Here is a 13,803-nt window from a genome sequence, read left to right as displayed (position 1 = left end):
GAAATTGAGCCTGGAAATCAATGTTGGCTTTAGTTTTGATACACAGGATTATAAGACCTGCTCCCGCCCTAATCACTGGTCTTGTAGCTGCAGTCGCACTGTATTTCTTCTCCCCGTCTTGGTAATTTACCTACTATGTGTCCTTCTAGGACTAGTCCTTCAAACTTACCATGATCCTGTTTTCAACCCCAGGTTTCTCCTGAACCTCAGGCCAAGGGCTAGAACTCTCAGTCCCTGACAACTGGATATTACCTTCGGCATTATGCCCCAAGCTGAGAGCCTCCTGGCTGGGCTACAGCCAGGTCATGAACAGAGTTCCTGTCCTCCCGCATCTGGGCTTGGGCCCGCCTTCCTGGCCCAACCTAATAGAAGAGGCAGCTCCCACCACTGCCCTTTCCAGTTCGTCCTGCCTCACTGAGGTTATCTAGGCTATCTCAGGCTGTGCCCCTAGATACGAAGGCTTGAGCTCAGGCAGCAAATTTCTCCCTGTGTGTGCCAACTGAAGCTAGAAAAATAATTTAGATAGCTCTGTTCTAAGATCGATGCTTCTACCTTTGTAACTGCCATGCTTTTCAAGGTTTCTAGTCAGTATCCTATATGCTAGTTATTAATCAAATTAAGACTATTATTACAGAGTCACTGAAAGTCTTACTTTTTAACAGTATTTTATGGTTTAAGGAAATAATCATGGTTTGCAGTTTGAGAGGAAAGCAGAATGCAGAGCTATATAAAGCTTTATGAGCTCATTGTGGCAGACATCATGTGGGATTTTGGCTGCTCAGCATCTAAACTCCCTTCCCAAGTTTGGGAAATTTCCCACCATGTGATTCTTCATGTGCAGAGGAGGCCTCCTCTCTTTACAGAGACAAGGAATTAAGAGTATTTCTGTCACTGCTCCCTCACAGCTGGGGCAGGCATGTGGGCTGGACTTCATCAAGCACCCAGACCCACCCAGACTCAGAACTGGGAGCTCGTGACCCACAGGACAGTGGAGACTCCAACCCATCAGAGAGGGCAACATGGTTTCAGGGCACCAGGGGCGGCAGTACAGAAGTACTAGCTTTGGTGTCAGTTGTCAGCTCTGGAGCCTCTCTTGTCTAATTCTATGGTGTTATCTCACCTCTGGATCTGGTTTATTAACCTCCCTTTGTCACTTACACCCTTACTCTTTTCCAAGATTGGTTCTTGAGGTTTTCCTGTGGATTTCCAAGCTATAAAATATCTTTTCTTTTTCTTTCTTTTTTTTTATTATTGTCTAAAGTTTTACATATGTCTTCTTTTTCTCCAATTGACCACCCCCAGGTCATTCCCATCCCAGGCAAGCCCCCACCGCCCCAGTGTCTGTGTCCATTGGTTATGCTAATACGCATGCATACAAGTTCGTTGGTTGCTCTCTATCCCTCCTCCCCTACCATTTGTCTCTGGATCTATTCTTGTTCATTAAATTATGATGATCATTATATCCCACATATGAGTGAGATCATGTGATGTTTATCTTTCTCTGACTGGCTTATTTTGCTTAGCATAATGCTCTCCAGTTCCATCCATACTGTTGCAAATGGTAAAAGTTCTTTCTTTTTTATAATGGCATAATAATATTCTATTGTGTAGATGTACCATAGTTTTTTAATCCACTCCTCTGCTGATGGGCACTTAGGCTGTTTCCAAATCTTAGCTATTGTAGATTGTGCTGCTATGAACATAGGGGAGCATATATCCTTTCTGACTGGTGTTTCTGGTTTCTACTAATGTAGTCCTAGAAGTGGGATTACTGAGTCAAATGGGAGCCAAATATTTTTTCAATAAATTCCTTTATGCTTAAAGGAGTGACAGCTCTTTCTGTTGCTTGCAGCTAAGAATCCTGACCACTACACCATTATTATTTAAAATGCAAAAAGACTTGATGTGCACCAGGTATTAATAATGGTTATGTTTAGGTGTGTGGGATCAGATATCATTTTAATTTTCTTTTTTTCTCTAATGTGCATTTTCTAAAATTTTTAGTAAAATGGTATTACCTTAGTAGTCTGAACATAAGTAAGTTTTAAAACTTGGGATTGCCTTGGGATCTTTGATGTTTTTAATTGTTAGAAAACAATTAGCTTGATTGCTTAAGAGCAACCCATGTTGGTTCTATTAGAATAAGGTACCTGGTGACTTTAGCCTTGGCCTGAGAAAATGATAACTATTGGGTTAAGAGCAATACCAATATATTTTATAAAACAAATAAAAATAAAAATATTTGAGACTATTTTTATCTCTAAATCTGTCCTACACATACTTTTTTATTTGTTTTAGAACCCAATAGTCTTCTGAAGGGGTAGCCTGAGAAAATCAGACTATGTTTAGAAAACTTTAACACAATCCAAAGGGGTAAGGATTTTTTTCTTAGCATTGATGTTTTCAAAAGTGTGTATAAGCACAGGAATGCTGCCCTTATGATTCTCTGTCAGCTTCTGTTAAATAAGACATTCCAATCATTTTGTAATTACTAAGAATAATAGTCTAGACACCAGGATATTGAATTTATCAGTAATTAATGAATGGTTACCAGCAGTGGTGTGAGCAGCACAGAGGAAAGTGTATAATAGTCTTCTTCCTTAGAACAAAATCCCTGCTACCAAGAAAAAACAGAGACCACCATTGTGAGGAAGCAGGAGTAAACTTGTTCCTTCCTGTAAGAGCACACAAATATTTTCTGTATCCCTTCCTTACACTAGGAGATTGTCTGCTTTGGATCATGGGTGAGAGATCAAAGTTACGTGGGATAAGAGTCTCCTGCCCTTCCATCAACACTACAGAGACAGCAGTCAATAAAACTCTGTGAAACTGAATCAGTTGTGGGCAATGGGTTGCTGCCATCCTCAGAACATGGGATTCCTTATAGATCATGCCAACCAAAGCAGCAAAGCATAGTAGAGTGGAAGGAGAGTGGAATTTAGTCCAACAGATTTGGTGTTAAATCCCAAGCCAAACACCCATTAACTGATTGCATGAGTTACATGACCTCTCTGAGCCTCAATTTTACCACAGAATGCAGCTAAAAGGAAGGCTGAGGGTGTTAAAGAACGTGTGTACATAAAACTCCAGTTTCTGGCTTAGAAAGGGCACTTTTCTCCCATCTATGATCAAAGCCCCCTTTTTATTTTACTGGAAAAAAGCTTTATCTTTCAGAAAGATTGACTCTAAAGGCAATTTTTGCAAGAAGATAGTTATTTTCTTTAAATCTCTCACGGTCAGAAAAAGGCTATTAATAGTTACCTTCTAATTGTCCCCTGGAAAGAGATGCCTTGCCCGACTCTGAAAAATTATTGATAAAGGGAAATATTCTTTATTGTCTGAGCAAATGATCTATGTCAACATTGCATGTGACAAGTGGACGGGCATTTAACATGTAGGGAAAAGCATTAAAATTTAGGGAAAAGGTGTTAGAGCTCACGAGGTTAAATAGTGCAACAAAAGAAGAAATAACATTTGCTTGGCGAGCATGTCAAACTTTAATTGATAACCAACACTTTTTTTCTGTTTATTGAATAAAGGAAATACTACGTATTGAGCAAAAGGCCTTCATAAATTGTTTAGGTGTGGCTAATTAGCTTGAACATTAAAATATAGATAGCTTCCTATGTCCTTCCAAAAAGCGTTTTTCTTGCCAACGTGTAAATGAGTCTCCAGTCTCTGAGAAGGTGACACAAGAACAGAAGTGCAGTAAAGAAGGAAAATCAAACGGAAGAATAAGCTCTGTCAAAACGAAAATCAATAGTTTTGCCACTGAGAAATGGCTACCATCCTTATCCAAGAACGGGGGAAAGGTCAGACCAAGCTAACTTGTGTGATAAACGAGTTTATAAAGTGGCCTGTATCAGGAGACTAATTTAATTGGCTGTGATAAGTGTGATAATATATACCACGCTTCCTACAGATTTTTTTCCCCCCTTTTATTAAAATCTTACCAATAAGCTGAATATAAGGCACACCATGTCCACCTTCATGGTACAGGCAGCACCAACTGCTGCTGGGGAATGAAAGCATTCATTGTTATTATTACAGTGTCTACCCAAATATATTTTACTTGAGGTATTTTTCCCTTCTTGACATAGTACACAATTCCAAGTCATACAAGGACAAGGAAAAATATTTTTGTTCTACAACACCCCCACCTCATTCAATACCCACTGTTGTTGCTGCAAAATTATATAGAAATTTAAATTAAGGGGGTTTGGCCAAAACCAGTTTTGCTTGGTGGATAGAGCATTGGCCTGCTGACTGAAAGGTCCCAGGTTCGATTCCAGTCAAGGGCATGTACCTTGGTTGCAGGCACATCCCCAGTAGGGTGGGTGGAGGAGGCAGTTAATTGATGTTTCTCTCTCATCTATGTTTCTAATTCTCTATCTCTCTCCTTCCCTCTCTGTAAAAAAAAAAAATCAATAAAATATATTTTTTTAAAAACTTCTTCAAAAAAATTTAATTAATTAATTAAGGTGGTTTGCCTGTATGCATTTATGAAGATCTAGATGTGCATTCTCAGGTTAAGAGCTCAGTTTCCTTCATCTCTACTAGTTGTATGTTATCAATGTAGTTCATGTTCTACTGGCTGTCACTTTCTACATTAAAAAGAAAGATATTTGGAAAATGATGTCAATTTTAAACAATATATGCCAGTTTCCTACCTCTTATAAGACTAACTGGTAGATAGGAGAGCTCTGGGTTAGTGACATATTAAAAATAGTATAGAACGATGTAATTCAGACACATGCCACCTGGAATGTTAAGAGGAGGAATAAAAGGCAGTGCAAGGTTAAATTCTCAAGTTCTCATGAAGAATTGGCTCCGTGCACTCAGTAAATGACCCTGTGCTTACGACCTACAAATTTAATTTCTGTATGCAAGAGAAATAGTGAGAAATGAGAGGAAAATGTCTAATACCATATTAGATCATATTTTTTCTGGTGATAATTGCTAGAGATAGTAATAGATGTGCAAAACAACCATCAAAGAATAAAATGGTTATCTAAAGTTAGAAACTGTACTAAAAGGGTGAAACAGGTTTCTTTTTCTCTCCTTTTTTTTTTTTCCTTGAACTTCAATAATCCTCCAAGCTTCTAATAAGGGAAGGTGCGCTGAAATCTTCAAGAGGGGTAGCAATAATAACAGCATTCTTTTTGTACAAGGAAAAGCTAGGTTTACATATTAAAACAGGCAGCACCCTGAACACTTTCCTGAATTTTCCAAGTTCTCTGAACATGTGTTAAATTTTCCATAAGAGAAAAAGCAACTTCTTCTTTCCTTACCCTTATATTCAGACCACAGTAAGTCCTGTCAGCTTTTGCTTCAAAGTAGATTGTGAATCCAACTCCCTCTTACAAACTTCCAAGACCACAGGGATGTCAGCGCCCTGGTATTCTTTCTCCTGGGTTGATGCAGCACTCCCATAGGTGGTCACTGTTCCCACGCCTGTGAATCCTCAGTCCACCTGAGTCTTCCACAGAGCAGCCAGCAAGGGGAATCCATCTGAAGCACAGATTGGATTACACATTTCCCTTGCTTGAAACCCTCCAAAGACCTTTTCCTAAACCAGAATAAAATCCAATCTCTTGACCTTGGTCCTCAAAGCCCTACCTGATCTGGCACCTGTTGTCCTTCTGCTCTCACAGGTCACCTATTCCCTGGTTCCTGTGCTCTATTCACAGTGACTTCTCACTGTCTCCTCACAAACCACCCTCATCCTCTCTCTGGGCCTTTCTGCTCTGAGAAAGCTGGCTGGACTTCCTCGTTTTTATTTTTCAGATTTCAAACTCATATGTCACCATCATAGAGAGCTTGTCCCTGACCACCCATTTAACTAAGGCAGCCCCCACCCATTAATCCTCTCCAATGGCACTTGTGCGGGCTGAAGTGATTATATTCACGATGCTTATCATGTCTTCCTTTACTAGGATATCATCCTCTTGAGAACAAGGCCGCTTCTCAGTTAGGTGTCCAGAGTGCTTAGAGTGAAGCATAGCACATAGAGGTGCTCAGTACACCTTTGGTAGGAGAAATTCAAAGAAAAGGACATTTATTGTACCTCACATGACACAGTGCTAAAACCCAGATCTGCCGAAACCGGTTTGGCTCAGTGGATAGAGCCTCGGTCTGCAGACTAAAGGGTCCCAGGTTCAATTCCGGTCAAGGGCATGTACATAGGTTGCTGGCAAATCCCCACTGGGGGGTGTGCAGGAGGCAGCTGATCGATGTTTCTCTCTCATCAATGTTTCTAGCTTTGTATCCCTCTCCTTCCCTCTCTGTAAAAAAAAACACAATAAAATATGTTAAAATAAAATAAAATAAAACCCGGATCCTATGCATAGACTTGTCAGCTGTCTGTCACCCTGCCTTTCAGAAAGAGAAAATAAAATTAAGAGAGGTTGAAGCAACTTGTCCAACATCTCATAGCTAGTGCCTGTTTATTTATCAATAACTGGGGAGAAAATACCCACTTAAAAAATTTTACTTCATAATCCCCCTAAACTTTAGCAATATAAATTCTCCAACCCCTAATAACTAGGACCTGCAGTTTCTCTATGTCTTGTTTTTGCAAACTATATTGACAGTTCATTTATCAGGCACTTGACTGTACTATTGATAAATAAGTGAATTCTTCAGATAATGAAAACTTACCTTCACTTATTACATTATGTTTGGTAACATGTTTCTAAAAGGTACTGTATATTTCTCAGCCTTCTCAAACAGAGTATATGTAGGAGAAATTTATGTTTTCTGAATAACACATGGAAATTTTTAGAAATATCGGTTATTATTCTGAACAAAAAAAACTTTCTATTCACCATAACAGGATTGGCTCCATAAAATGCAGGACCCAGAGCAAAATGAAATGCAGAGCCTCTTGTTGAAGACTTAATAGGAATGTTAAGATGATGACAGCAGAACACTGAGCCAAGCACAGGCCCTGCAAGGCTGTATAGGCCACATGCCGTGAAGCTGAGCCCGCACTGCACCCTGCATAGTGTCTTACACATAAGAGGGACTCATAAGCAGTTACCGAATAATGAATAATATCTTTAAGGCCTAGTGAGTGGTGTAGGGCTCATTTCTCTAAATGAATTCAAATGTGATGAAAATAAAAGTAATAACATTGAGTTATGTGTCAAGTACTGTTTGAAGTGTTTTACATGCATTATTCTATCTGATCCTCAGAAAACCCAATGAAAGTCATGTAATAAACTCAATTGGAATGGCTTAACCAAACATAGGTTCTACTTTTATGTATTTTATAAGGGTGTAGTATCCAGAATACATAAATATATAAAGAACTTTAACAATTTGTATCAGGGGTTTCCAGAGAACCTAAATCAATGACATATATGTATATTGTGTGTGTGTGCATGTATACACACATATATAACACTATATATATATATATATACATATATATATATATATATATATATATATATATATAGGAATATATACACACACAAACACAAAGAGATTTATTTCAAGAAATTGGCTCACAGGTTATGGGGACTGGCCTGCAGGCTGGAAACTCAGACAGGATTTCTATTCTCGAGGCACAGTTCTTTCTTCAGGAAACCTCAGTTTTTGCTCTTAAGACCTTCAACTAATAAAATTGAGGCTGACCCACATTATCAAGGGTAAGCTCTTTTACTTAAAGTCAACTGTAAATGGTAATCACACCTACAAAATACCTTCATAGCAACATGTAAACTAGTGTTTGACTAAACAAATGGACACCACAGCTTTGCCAAGTTGACACATAAAATCCACCATCACACAACTTAAGAACAAAAATACAGACAACCAATTTGAAAAGAACCAAATAATGTAAATACATATTTCTCCAAAGAAGGTACACAAATGACCAATAAGAACATAAAAAAATGTTCAATATTATTATTCATCAAGGAATACAAATCAAAACCACAATGAATTATCATTTCACATCTACTATGGTGATCTTAATAATAAAGGAAAATAAGTATTGGAAAGGATGCAGATAAATTGGAACCCTCAGACAATGCTGATGGGAATGTAAAAGGGTGCAGCCACTGTAGAAGACAGTTTAGCAATTTCTCAATTGGTTATGTATAAAATTACCATATGACCCAGCAGTTACACTTTTAGGCATGTATCTAAGATAATTAAAAACAGGTGTTCAAGTAAACACTTGTACACAAATGTTCATAGCACTATTTTCACAATAGGCAATAGGTGGATAAAAGTTCAAATGTCCCTCAACAGATGAATGGATAAATAAAATATGGACATACCCATACAATGTAATATTATTCAGCTATAAAAAATATTCTACTGATACATGGTATGATGTGGATAAACCTTGAAAATATTATTCTAAGTGAAATAACACAGACACAAAAAGGCACGTATTATATGATTTCATTTATATGAACTATTCAGAATAAACAATAAACAAATCTATAGAGACAGAAAGTAGATTAATAGTTGCCTAGAGCTGAGTGGGGGTAGGATTCGGGGAGAGGAATATGAGGGTGGTTGTTCATGAGTTTGGGGCTTCTTTTTGGGGTGACGAAAAGTTCTCTAATTATGTAGAAGTGATGGTTGTACAACAATGTATACATACTAAAAACCACTGAAATTGCACACTTAAAAGATTGGGCTTTGTGACATGTGAATTATATTTCAGTGAAGATGTAATAAAATAAAATAAAAAGAGTCATGACCCTAAACATAATTAAAATTTTCACAAGTTTGGGAGTTTAGAGGCCTTTTTTTTTTTTTTGCCCAGTTTCTGGGTACAACAAATATGCCAGTTGATTGATGTAACTGCATAAGTGGGTCCCAGATAAAAGAGCTATTTCAGAATAAAAGCAGGAATTTCAGACAGAAGGGACAAGGGAAGAAGTCGGAAGTGCCTATTGCCCTTTCCAGCTCCTAGAATTTAGTTTGAGAGACATGGGTCAAAGCCATTTGGTAGAGCCAAGGTAATGTGCATCAGTGCTTCATATTTGGCCTGAAGGACTATAACAGGTCACCTGATAGTATTAGAAAAGGTCTTGCCTTGTTTGACACTCTTGTCAGAGACAGTGATAAAGAAAGACATGTTGAAGAAATCTAATTGCTTAGATGTGTTAAATGCTTTTGTAGATAAATATCTTGGTCCTATGCTTTAAAAATTAAACAACCTGCAAAGTCATTTCCAAATTTTATAGAGGAACTTGAATAATCTGAAGCCTAATGATATTGCTAGAGACATACAGCCTAAGAGGAAAGAAAAAAGCTTGAAGAAGTGACTCATTCCAGGAAAAAAGTCAGAAAAGATCATTGCTAATAATAAGTATAAGCGTCTACAGCACAATTCTGGTCAAGGGCATGTACCTTGGTTGTGGGCACATCCCCAGTGGGGTGTGTGCAGGAGGCAGCTGATCGATGTTTCTGTCTCATTGATGTTTCTAACTCTCTCTCCTTTCTTCCTCTCTGTAAAAAAAAAATAAATAAAATATATATATTTTAAAATAATTAATTAAATAAACTGAAACTAGAAATAGATACATTATGGATGCGATTCATGCAAGAAAGTCTCCAAGATACAGACCTATACCCGGGAGGTGTGGGGATGGGGTGGAGGGGAAGGCCTTGACTCTACATAAAAATATTGTCAAAGCATGTTTTATTATTGAACTTTTTTATTAATTGACCCATTTAACCAAATTCTTATTAATTGACCCATTCTGCTTTTGGTCTTATCAAAAAGTTTCTACAAAGTAAAGGTTTCTGTGTCTTTAAAAAGTTTCAAAGGAAAGAATCATTGTAGGTACTGTTAAAAGTCTATATTTGGACTATCAGAAAACACCCTGGGACTTTATGTATTACTTACCATGTTGTATGATGTATATTATTTCTAGTTTAAAGTTTCTATTGAATTTCTGTGTCTTGAGAATGGCTATCACCTTTTTTGTATCTCCCTCCCTAGATACCTAAAAACTCTTCCTGTTTTTCCTAAATTAGAGCTTCAAAACAATTAGCAGAGACGATATTACACAACAGTACAATATTCCATGGCCTCTCTATCGGGTGCACCATCCTCAGCCCTTTCCTATTCTGATGAGTTCAAGCTTTTCTTTGGCTTCTGGTTGGGAAGCCAAAGTCCAGGGATGTTTTCTGCTGTGTTATGTTCAGTACACATAAGCCTTGTTTAGACACCATCTTTCTGGACGACTGTGGGTCCGATTTGTCCATTCTGGGCACCAGAAGCTAGGCTGCAGTAGTGAGTTGGATTCCAATAGTCCAAATATAGACTTTTAACAGTACCTACAATGATTCTTTCCTTTGAAACGTTTTAAAGACACAGAAACCTTTACTTTTACCACAAACCTTCAGCAGGACAACACTGTGGCTGTTCATCTAGGAGGCATTTAAATATTTGTGGATGATGACTTTTTTCGTCCACACAAAAAATATTCAGGCGCTCAAATGATACCTATACAACCAGGATACAGAGGCCACACTCAGCAGATAGATTTTCCCTGGGAGGGTGAGGAGGAACATCCCCAAATGACCCCTCCTGTGCTCTTGAAGTATGGTAGCAATCATCTCAGGTAGAAGCTGCTGTTTGGGTTCTGTACTTATTGTTTGCTAAAATAATAGAAAGTTATTTTGATTTTCTGAACTTATGTATGCTATCCCAATACTCCACTGATGATGGTTTGAATATCCCATTGATTGTGACCTCACTGGTAATTGAAGCACATTCCTGGAACCCAAGACAGTTCAATTATCCTAAATTGCCTTAGTAGCTACAGATAGTGCATTCCTGTTGACTCAGTGATCCCAGAATCTGGACAGAACAATTATTCTAAATTGTCCAGGTGGTCGGTCCCAGAAAAAGTGTTTCTGTGGACTCAGTGATTCATAGATAACTAAGTTGCTCAAATTCTACTTCTGTAAAATCGAGAAACAGGTTCCTTATTCCAGAGCCAAAGATGTAATCGATACCTTTGTGATACTCTGCCCATATAAACCAGATGTGGCAAAGTGTTCGGCTCTGCGAGGTCTGGAGCGCTTTTGCTCCCTCGTATGCCAAACCCCTTTAATGACTCCATAATTCGACTTTTTTTTTGAGGCATCCTTTGTAAGTTGGGGGTTACATCACAACACTCTGACTTCCCAGGAAATTTGTAGTATAGAACCAGTCTCTCCCTCAGGGGCTGGGGGACCAGCCTCACCCTGTCAGCAGGAAAATTCAACAAAAACAGGCATCAGAGCATAAACACAGCTGGGTCATGTCACATCATGTCACATTATGCCTGGGATGGAGTCCAAGTGCAGGCGGAATCTAGTGCAGACTCCTCGGGCTGACACCCAACCCAGAGACTACAACAGTAGCCCACCTTCTCAGCTCAACCCCTCTACTCCCAGGTATACACACCATGTTCCAACAAAACAGGAAACTCTCTTCTCAAATACACCCTGTCTTTCCCCCAATTTCCTTCTACCATAACCAAATCAACCCCATTTCTGTCTATTGAAATCTTACCCATCCATCATTATCTCAGGTCAAATACCACTTTTCCTTGAAGCCTTCTAGATTTCTCTGATCCATGATCATCTCTCTCTCCTTGGAACCCTTAGAGCACAGAACATATTATGCATCACAGTACATACTATTATTTTTTACTTTTCCTCCTATGTTTCTTGGGGGCAACCACTAGGTTTTACTCAGTTTAGCTGCAGTATAGCTTGCTCAGTTGGTGCCTTGCACACAGAAGGTATTTGATGGCTGCTAGTTGAGTGGTACGTTCTTGACTCTGTAACCAGTAGTGCAATGCTGGAAGAGTTTAGAAAATATTTTTGGGAGTTAAAAGGTATATAGATTTGGAATAAAAATATTCTACTTTAAACCTTGAAATCATTTGAGCTGAAAGATAATGCTTAAAATTCAGATGGCACATTTGATGTTCCTTTTTCTGTGCTATAAATAGATTTAGTGTTTATTCCAAGGCAATATATAATTATTTATTAAACACTAGGAAAAATATGACTACCTTCCTATTTCTTTTTGACACTTTTAAATTCTTGTCTTCAATGTTTTTTACTCATATTATTAATTTAATTGATGATTAAAATGTCAATAGACTTAAAAAAACAAATGACTTAAGGCTGTCTACATTATTTTTTTGGCAGTGAGTGGTTAAATACACAGCCCTAACGAAGCATACTTCAAATAAATACAGGGAACTACTCCTTATGTAGAAGACCTTCCTATAATTTATTATTGATATGTTCTATAATGATAGATCTATTTCCTCCTTGCTTTTCTGACAGTGACAGGCAGTTGAATAAGCACTAAAGACTTTGCCTATTAACTTTATTCCACTGTTCGGGATGGACTGTGACATAGACAGCATTATGGATCACTCAGCATCCTCTCCTCCCCTTTATTTTTTCTAGTCTAGTTTGTTCTCTTGGGGCTGATGGGCATTTCAAGGTGGGTTGAGTACATTAAGTATGTGTGTGGTCTGACTACAGTACCAGGAGAGTATACACTAATGATCTCATTCCAGATTCTGGCTTCATTTTTATCCCTGTGTGTGCAATGCGATCAGCTGGACATGTTCCCAATTTCCCTCATCCGGTTTGTTTGCTGAAGGGTTCCCACATGTTCCATCAAGCCAGTGTAGTATCTCTTCAGTTTGGGGGCAAGTTCCCTTAAATGTGGCCATCTATACAGATTTTGAGCATCAGAAACTAAAAAGCATGGTTTAAAACTACAAAGGAGACAAAGTCCTAGTATGTTCTGTTGGCTTTGGCAGGATATGTGGGCTCCACTGCTTAAATGCAAAATCACTGGTCTTTGAGAGAGATCAGAAAATAGCTCAGTTCCCTCTGTCCAAAATTCTGGCCCCACACTATCTGTAACAGGAGATCTTGTCCCAGCCTGTCAAACTCAAATAGTTATAGACTAATGACTAGAGGTTCTGAATGACATATGAGAGGTGATCAGTATTTCTTAGGCTCAATGTCTCTTTTATATAAATATGTGAACTTAAGGCTTAAATTTCTCTCTTTGTGGCATCTTGGGGTTTCCAGAACCCTCATATAAGACAAAGGGCTTTGCACTTGCCATTCCTTATACCCAAAATTCTCTTCCCAAATAGCTTGTTCTTTTATCTCGTTCAAGTCTTTGCTCAAATGTTCCCTTCCTTCTCAGTGGGAAATTGATTATATTAGGTAGTGCAAAATGACCATTCTGTTGCAAAGATCTGTCTTCCTTTTTTGCTTTATTTTCTACCTAGCATTTATCACCTGAATGATTTTATATATATTCAGGTGATAAATGTATATAAATATATATATATACTATTTATAGCCTATCTTCCTCCCACCACTTGTAACTGAATGAGGGCAAAACTTTTTTTAAGTCCACCTTTTATTTTATTTTTTATTAATCGTCACCCAAGGACATTTTTCCATTGATTTTTCCACAGAGAGAGTGGAAGGGAGGGGGAGAGACACAGAGAAAGAAACATCAATGTGAGAGAGACACATCAATTGATTGCCTCCTACATGAGTACTGACCAGGGTGAGGGATCATGTCTGCAACCGAGGTTTGTGCACTTGACTGGAATTGAACCCGGGAACCCTTCAGTCCACAGACCAACACTCTATCCACTGAGCCAAACTAGCAAGGGCAGGGCAAGACTTTTGACTATTGACTCAATGTTGTACCCTCAGCCTCTAATAAATGCCCTGCACAGGGTAAGTACTCAATAAATATTTGATAGGTGAAAATAATTGATTTTA

This window comes from Pipistrellus hanaki (genome assembly GCF_964339955.1).
Source record: "Pipistrellus hanaki genome assembly, chromosome: 4".
Classification (NCBI taxonomy): domain Eukaryota; kingdom Metazoa; phylum Chordata; class Mammalia; order Chiroptera; family Vespertilionidae; genus Pipistrellus; species Pipistrellus hanaki.
The sequence above is the reverse complement of the archived record's forward strand: the minus strand, read 5'-3'. Positions refer to the sequence as shown.